The sequence below is a fragment of the Enhydra lutris genome, unplaced genomic scaffold, assembly GCF_002288905.1.
Source record: "Enhydra lutris kenyoni isolate GAN:26980312 unplaced genomic scaffold, ASM228890v2 scaffoldscaffold88, whole genome shotgun sequence".
Lineage (NCBI taxonomy): Eukaryota > Metazoa > Chordata > Mammalia > Carnivora > Mustelidae > Enhydra > Enhydra lutris.
In genome coordinates, this window is record NW_019154172.1 from 5,003,638 (window position 1) to 5,011,967 (window position 8,330).

Below are 8,330 nucleotides of genomic sequence, written 5' to 3' on the forward strand. Positions count from 1 at the left end.
GCGCAGCTAGAGAAAATGGGTGGTGAGGAAGACAGCAAGAATGACGGGAAGGAAATAGGATCAGGAATGGAACGGGAGGGACTAGAATCTCGGCAAGTCCCTGGTCCCTTTCTGTGGATCACCGGAGCTTCCGGACAGTGGGAAGAGGACATGTGCAAAGGGAAAGAAAGGAACACTTGTTATTGTTTGTTTGTTTTGTGTGCGTGTTTCTTTTCTTTCTTTTTTCTTTTTATCTTACCGCAGGGCAGGAAACTAGTGATCCAGGCAAAGCAGGTGCACCTGGGGGAGGCATAAAAAGCCCGTCCCTGTCGCTAACCCCCAAACGAACTTGATCTCGATCCCGACAGGCAAGCCCCCGGAGCGGCAGGGAGAACGTGAGCCCGGAGACTCCTCGCGGGTCCAGGAGCCCAGCTCCGACCCCTGAGGCGGGGGAAGAAGAACCCGGCAGGAGGCACGTCCCCGGAACGCCGGCGGGAGGAGATGCTGCCGGCACTCACCTCCGAGAGTCAGCGCGCTGGGCCCCCGGCGGTTCCATGGTGTAATGGTGAGCACTCTGGACTCTGAATCCAGCGATCCGAGTTCAAGTCTCGGTGGAACCTGCCCTTCAGGCCGAGCCACCGTCACCTTTTACTTTCCTCTCCGATACCCAGCGAGTCGCATGTGCTTTCCCTCCCGATGTCCCCGCCCCCATCCCGGGAGGGAACCTCCGGGGACGTAGCGCCGTGCTTCTCCCCACGACCCCCTCAGGTGCGCCCTTCGCAGCCACGCCCTGCGCGCTCCTCAGTCTCTTCCTCAGGAACCAGGGACCCGGAAACCCGCGTTTCAGAGTGCCGTCCGCTGCCCCGCGCCACAGACACTGCGGCCACAGAGGGGGCACCGGGCCAGTGCCACCTCTCGTTGGGGACCCCTCGGGCCTCGGGTAAAACCCGGCGGCTGCACGGCAAGGGAAACCTGTCGTTGCACCCACTCGCCTGCACGGTAGAAAACGATGGCAATGTGAAACTGCGTTGTTTACCTCCGCGCTGCGGAAGAGAGAATGCAGTTTCTAGGGTCCTGGGTTCCAGCCCAAGGTTGGGCGTCTTTCCTTTTCTTTTCCTCGGATCCTTTCCCGCCCCTCTCAGAAGAATCCCGAGTGTCTGTTCAGGCCAGTAGGGGTCGCAGTTGTCCTAAACTTTGTACTGGAGCGTGGGGCGTCTGTCTGGTCAGTCAACCCTAAACCACGGGAAATAAGAGATTCTGGCTGGGGATTCTCTGGGCCTCACCTGCTGCCTTGGGGCTCCTCCAGGGGCGAAGGTAACACGAGCCAGGGGAGCTCCGAGTCCTGACCCGTAGGGTTCCCCTCGCTTCTGGGGCGACTCTGTTCCACGGAGAAGACTCCTTACGACTGGACCGGATGGAAACACGCTCGTTCTCTTCTCCGCTCGGTAGAAAAATGTGGTCACAAGTTCTGAAGGACCTCATAGCTAGTGAAAATGTCCACTGCCACATCTCTCCTAGTTCTGGAACTTCCGCCCGTTTACAAAGGAATGTAAAATACAATTGTTCTCCAACGGCTTGCTTTGAGGGTCTGAAAAGCAAAGGAGTGAGAGCCCTAAGGCTGGAGGGGAGAAACGGAAAAGCAGAGACAGGAGGAGGAAAAGAGATAGGAAGGAGAAGGGGCGGGATCCGAGGATGGGGAGCCGGGCTGTTGACCTGCGGATTCCCTTGAGGCTGCTGGCTCATTCCGCAGCGCTACCGCCTTTGGGTTGAATCTCGTTGATTCCTCGAGAACTTTGGCTTTACCTGGAAAGCACGAAAGCTGGCGTTGTCCTTGCTCTTTTCATTAATTGTGGAAGTCGGAGTAGGAAGGTAGATAGACCTGCAACTTACTGGGAACCAAGTTAGGACCTTACTGAATTCCCTGACGTTAACCGGCAAGTAGACTTTCCCTCCCTTCTCTCCCCTTGCAAGACAACTGCCGGCAGGACAGGCTTGGAGAGGGTCGAGGCGCCCAAGACCATGAAGATGGCCAAGGACTAGTTCTTTGCTGGACATGTGCTGGCTGAGCAGGCTATGCCCCTCCAAGAGCGTGGAGTCTGGGGGTCTGGCCAGCGGACTGAGCAAGGGGACCAGTCAGGGTGAAGCAATAGGCTTTCTCCAAAGCATTGCAGACATTCCTTTCTGACCTCCACCTTCTGTACTGGAGCGATCCTTTTAATGGAACTGCATTGATGCATAGGTTTGGGTACCCTTACCTGGCCACCTAGAGCCTCACTCCCTACCAAGACCTGAGCCTCAGACATTGCTTCAAGGAGAAGTTGCCCTTTCTTTATTTTCCCACCTGAACTGCTCTGGCTCAAGCCCAGTGTCTCTCTTGTCATCAAGACAGCCTCTCACTCCTCCAGGGTAGGAGGGCAGATGCTCCTTCACTCCCAGCCCCTCTGCAGTCCCACATATGTGTATGGTTTCAACCCATAGAAGCATATCCAAGGCCTACATCTCTCAGAACTCCTTTCCCTTCACCCTGGATCCATACTCTACTCCACACATCCATTGCAGAGTGATAGAGTTTTCTTCTTGTCCTTCTTGTTGCCCACCCAGCACTCCAGCATTTTTCTTCATTTTTGGAATTGTTGCTCCTTTCTTGGATAATGTCTTCCTTGTATTGTTCATGAAGGTGCTCTGCCCTCATTTGCTCAAAGAGAGGACATGGACCTAAGCTCAACCAATCACCTCCAGTGACTGGAATATGAAAATTCCCTGAAATATGAAAATGGGGGGGGGGTGACCAAAGAGTAAATAAATCTCAGATTTATCCACTTGAAAAAAAGAGTCTGTGAAAACACTGGTCTTTGTTCCTCCTATTTGTATCCTATGTGGCCCAACTATAAATATAGAGCTTACATAGTTAATATAATAGTTGACCGATAAAATTATGATACAGATATTTTGGAAAATAAAGCAAGAGGAGACATGTTTGGTGTGGGGGTGATAATAGAGGGGTATGTGAGAGATAATATCTACAATTTGAAAATCAAGGAATAGTGAAGGGGGGTTGCTGTTTTCGAAAAAAACTTATGAGTATACATAACTTTGATAAAAATTTGTCCCAAATACAAAATAATTCCTTTGCCATATATGAACATATGTGTAAATTTAAAGTTTATTGTTTGTATCTCTAATATGAATTTTTATGTAGCCATATTATTGACTCTTCATGGAGGAATTCTGGGTTTGATGTTTTGCACAGAACATTTTCCCACTGTAGGTCTATAAAACTGTGAGCAAACATAGGTTCAAATGAAATGGCAGGTAAGCACTATCCAATTTTGGCAAAACATTGGAGAAAAGAATATTTTCATAAAATGTGGGGACTATGACCTACATTTTCTTTTCAGGGTAGTTAGGCAGGCAGTCACAAACTTTGATTGACAATTCCATGTTCAGGACTCTGGAGAGAAGGAGAGGCATGATAATGCATATTTGTATACATGTGTTCCCTGCAGTAGTATGTGTGATAATCAATATTGGAGTCAATTGCATGACCATCAATTAGAGAGACTGTTTGAATAATGACTTATTTATATCAAGAAGGATCCTAACTAAAAAGAACAAAGCAGGTAATGAAAATGCTGATGGCAATGGCGCTGGTAAGAGCTAATGTGCTTTGAACATTTGCCTATGAGAGTCATTGGCTACGTGCTTTCCCCACACATCTCATTAAGACTCTGGACAAGCAAAATACTCCATTTCGCTCATCTTACATGTAAAAGTGGAAGCACAGAAGAGTCACATAACTTTTTTGGACTGATTAAGTTTCCCTCCCAGGGCCTGTGCCTTCACCAGTGGATATGAGCCAGATTCTCTTGTTCTCCGTTTTAGGGATTTATAATGTTCCAAATACGTTAAGCTGTAAACCAGGCTCTGGAAAAGTAGGGGAAGATGTAAGGGCGGTTGTAGATTGTATGTGCTCTGGAGCTCCAAAACATTTTCCTCAAAGGGGAGACTCATTGTTAGTGGTACCTGGGAAATAGAAAGCATAAATTTGGTATCCTAAAGAGAAAGAGAAAAGGTTGGAAAGCCACATTCTCCAGAAACCCAAGCATCCCTGAGTGGGATTGAACCACCAACCTTCCAGTTAATAGTCCAGCACACTAACCAACTGCACCACAGAGACACTCCTTGTAGTCACTCATTGGCTGGTGGTCAGTTATACTATATACATTATGGTTTCGTGTTCCTGGTCAAAGTCTGACAAGAATGCACAACCTGACGACTATGGTTAACCTTGCTATATAGTATATTTGAAAGGTGTTAAGTAGTTGTTATGAGTTCTTATCAAAAGGAAAAAATACATTTAAAAACATTTTTATCTATATGAGAGGATGGATGTTCACCCAGCTTGTAATCATTTCACAATATAAGTAAGTCAAGTCATTATGCTGTATATCTTAAACTTTTAAAGTGCTGTATCTCATTTCAATCTCAGTAAAACTGGGGGAAAGTATATTATCCATAATCGTCTCAATGTACAGAGGTACAGAGAAGTGATTTTTGTGTCCAAGCTAGGGCACCCTCAACTCTTCTGTTTGGCCTAACCACCCTCCCTGCTCCAGAAGCCTGAGGGTGCAGGAGGCATTGAGGTCAAGAGTCCTGTGATTACCTAAATTTGGGCGATGACTTGGAGCCCAGGGAGTGAACTCCCAGGATCAAACATCAGGTGCCCTGTGACAACCACAGCCTCTTGGTTGGAAGTCATCCATTGTCCAGGTCTTTGCTCCACTTCACCTGTCCTGCTCTTCTTCGCAAGTCCCCCTAGATCGCGGGAGGGTGGGGGGCAGAGAGGGTGAGGGCGCGAAGAACCAGAATCAGCTGTTCCTCCACCACCCCAACTCCTGGAGGCCACTAGATGGGGACTCCATGGGGGCAGGGACTTGGGTTTGCTCACTATGCAGCCCCCTCTCTTACAATATTGCCTGACACTTAGGCACCCAATAAATGCCCCGTGAAGGAGTCCATTGCGCCGCAGGGGCCTGAAGGGGACAGGAGAGGCACCAGGAATTTCACCTTGGACGATTAATTTTAGTTCTAGAGAATCCCCTGTATGGGAAGAAGTCAAAGTTGGCCATTCTTTAATATCTTATACCAGAAGCTGATTTAGAACCAGGTGAAGGTCCTGATCATGGAAACCTTTAGAGGACACCACCCAGAACGTCTCTGAGCCCCCCACCCACGGCGATGCTGCGGCCTCAGCCTAGGGGACGCGGGTGGGTGCAGGGAGAAAGGTGATGAGGGGAGCTGAAGAGCAGTAGGAAGTGGGTGGGAGTGAGGGCGGTCTGGAGTAGGAGAAAGAAAGGGCAAAGGGAAGAGGAGTGAAAATAAAGCTGAGAGGCACCAACTCTAGCCACTGAAAGCAAAACTGGTTAAAAAACGCTGAGGCTATTTAGGTGGGTTAATAGATGTCAACCACAGCTCAGCAGGTTGTCGACGGCCTGCGTTGGTGGTACAGTGGTTAGTACTCCGCCTTGCGATCCTAGTAACCCTGGCTTGAATACTCGCTCTTTTCCTCTTTAAACAACCTCCCATCCCAGTAAAACTGGCGACAGGGTGCGATTTCCCTCAATGAGCGATTTCTCGCAATGAAACTGGAGACTGCGAACAGCTGAATCAGACTCTCGAGGTCCCACGTGGCGGAGCTCCCAGCCTCAGCTCCCGACAGGGAGCAGAGAGAGACCTGCCTAACTTGGGGAAAGGCCAAAAAGTCGCCCAGAGGCGAGGTCTGAGGCGCCCAGAGTCCCCATCCTCAACCCCGCCCCTGCCCGGAGAGTGGAGGCGAAGACAGCAAAGGGCCAGATCCGCTTTGAGGGAGGAAAGAGCCTGCACCGGGAACCACTCACTTTCATTGATGGGTAAGACTCTGAAGAAAAGCACCCAGCTTTGTCTTGGAAAGGGAATTCTTGCTACCCTTAGGTAGAAGACAAAAATTCCAACTTTTCACATCTAACTTATTTAGTTTGTAGTGTATGACTTCTGCTGATGTCTTAATTATCACAGTGAAACAGACCTTTTTTTGTTGGTACAAATTCTCCATAAATTTTAATGTATATGTGGATTTGTGTAGTCACCACCATAATTACAATACATACAGTTTCATCTCACCAAAAACTTTCTTTGTGCTATCTTGTTACTGTTACAACTCAAGGCAAAGGTAAAGCCCTTACAATCACTGATCTGTCCATCACTATATATATCTCTATCAATTTGTGGGATATATAGATAGAGATCTATAGATATATCTATCTCTCTGTTTTTTTTTTCCTGAAAATGTCATAAGAATGGAAGCATATAGTATGTAGTCTTTTCAAACTGGCTTCTTTTACTCAGCAAGGTGGAGTTGGGATTTGTTTTGTAGATCAACAGTTCCTGTTTGCTGCAGAATATTCCATCCAGTGGGTATGCCACTGTTTTGTCTATCAGGTAACCCTTTGAACCACATTGGATGATTGTAACTTCTGCTCTTACAAATATAGCAGCTATGAATATTCCTGTAGAGATTTTTGTGTGAACATTAGTTTTTATTTCTTTGAGGCAGATTCCTGGCAACCCAAGTTTGCTAGATCATATACTACTTGCATGCTTAACTTTATGAGAAACTACCAAATCTTTTCCAGAGTGCTTATACCATTGTGTATTCTCACCAGCAGTGTTAAGAGAATTCTAGTTACTCCTTATCCCAGACACTTGGTACTGTCATTCTAGTAGATGTGTAATGGTATTTCATTTTGGTTTCAATTTGCATTTCCCTGATGCTTAATGATGTTCATATACTTGTATCCTCTAGAGAAATCTGTTCATGTCTTTTGCCTACTTTTCCATTATTGTTTGTTTCCTTATTGTTAATTTAAGATTTCTTTATATATTCTTGTCACCAGCCTTTTGTCCTATTTGTGATTTAATTTTTTTCTCTCAATCTGTAACTTTTCATTCTTTTAGCTGTTTTTTTTATTTTTTAAAAAAGATTTTATTTATTTATTTGACAGAGATCACAAGAAGGCAGAGAGGCAGGAAGAGAGAGAGAGAGGGAAGCAGGCTCCCCGCTGAGCAGAGAGCCCGATGCAGGGCTCGATCCCAAGACCCTGGGATCATGACCTGAGCCAAAGGCAGAGGCTTTAACCCACTGAGCCACCCAGGCGCCCCTCTTAGCTGTTTTTTTTTTTTTTAAACATTTTTAATTTCAGTGATGTACAATTTATTGATTTCTTTTCTGTTTTCTGGATAGCACTTTGAGTGACATCCCTAAAAACACTGCCTAACCCCATGCCATGCCATGAAGATTTTCTTCTATAAAACATTTAGTCTGTTCTCCATTTTAGTTTTTTTTTTTCCATAAACTGTATGGTTTAGGTGGATTTTTTTCCTTCATACGGATGTCCAATTATGCCAACACAATTTGTTAAAAAGAAAAAAGTCTTTCTTCACTGAATTGCTTTTACACTTTTGTCAATAATCAATTGGACATATTTCTGTAGTCCTATTTCTGGACCTTCTATTCTGTTTCATTGGTCTGTGTGTCTATCCCTTTGCTCACCCACAATATCTTGCTAACTGAAGCTTTATACTAACTCTTAAAAATGGGTAGTTTTATTCCTCTAACTTTATGGTACTTTTACAAAGTATATTTAGTTCTTCTCAGGATTCTATCTCTCTGCCATTCCATACCAACAAATTGAGAATCTGTTTATATCTACAAAAATTTTAAAACTTCAAAGACTCTGTGAATAGAAGGAAAAGATAGTGGTCTTCTTTTCCTACGGCGTCTTGTTGGAGTAGATCCAAGGGAGTAAGAAGGGGGAGCCCTGTGGGCGGCAGCAGGTGAGGCCCAGAGAATCCCCAGCCAGAATCTCTTATTTCCCGCGGTTTAGGGTTGACTGACCAGACAGACGCCCCACGCTCCAGTACAAAGTTTAGGACAACTGCGACCCCTACTGGCCTGAACAGACACTTGGGATTCTTCTGAGAGGGGCGGGAAAGGATCCGAGGAAAAGAAAAGGAAAGACGCCCACCCTCGGGCTTGAACCCAGGAAACTGCGTTCTCACCACCGCACGACGGAGGTGAGAAACGCGGTTTCACATTGCCATCGTTTTCTACCGTGCAGGCGAGTAGGTGCAACGACAGGACGCGCGGCGGGACGCCCTCGCCGTGCAGCATTTCGTGGGCGCAGCGCCGGGTTTTACCCAAGGCCCGAGGGGGACCCCGACGAGACGCGGCACTGGTCCGGTGGCCCCGCTGTGGCCTCAGTGTCCGTGGCGGGGGGGGGGGGGCGGCGGCACTCTGAGACACGGGTTCCTGA

General features: G+C 47.1%; 1 non-coding gene across 1 annotated transcript; it reads left to right on the forward strand.

Moving 5' to 3' along the window:
• The first annotated feature begins 527 nt into the window (after positions 1–527).
• Positions 528–599, forward strand: TRNAQ-CUG. The gene has a single exon. It is a non-coding gene; the product is annotated as a tRNA-Gln (tRNA).
• Positions 600–8,330: the final 7,731 nt, after the last annotated feature.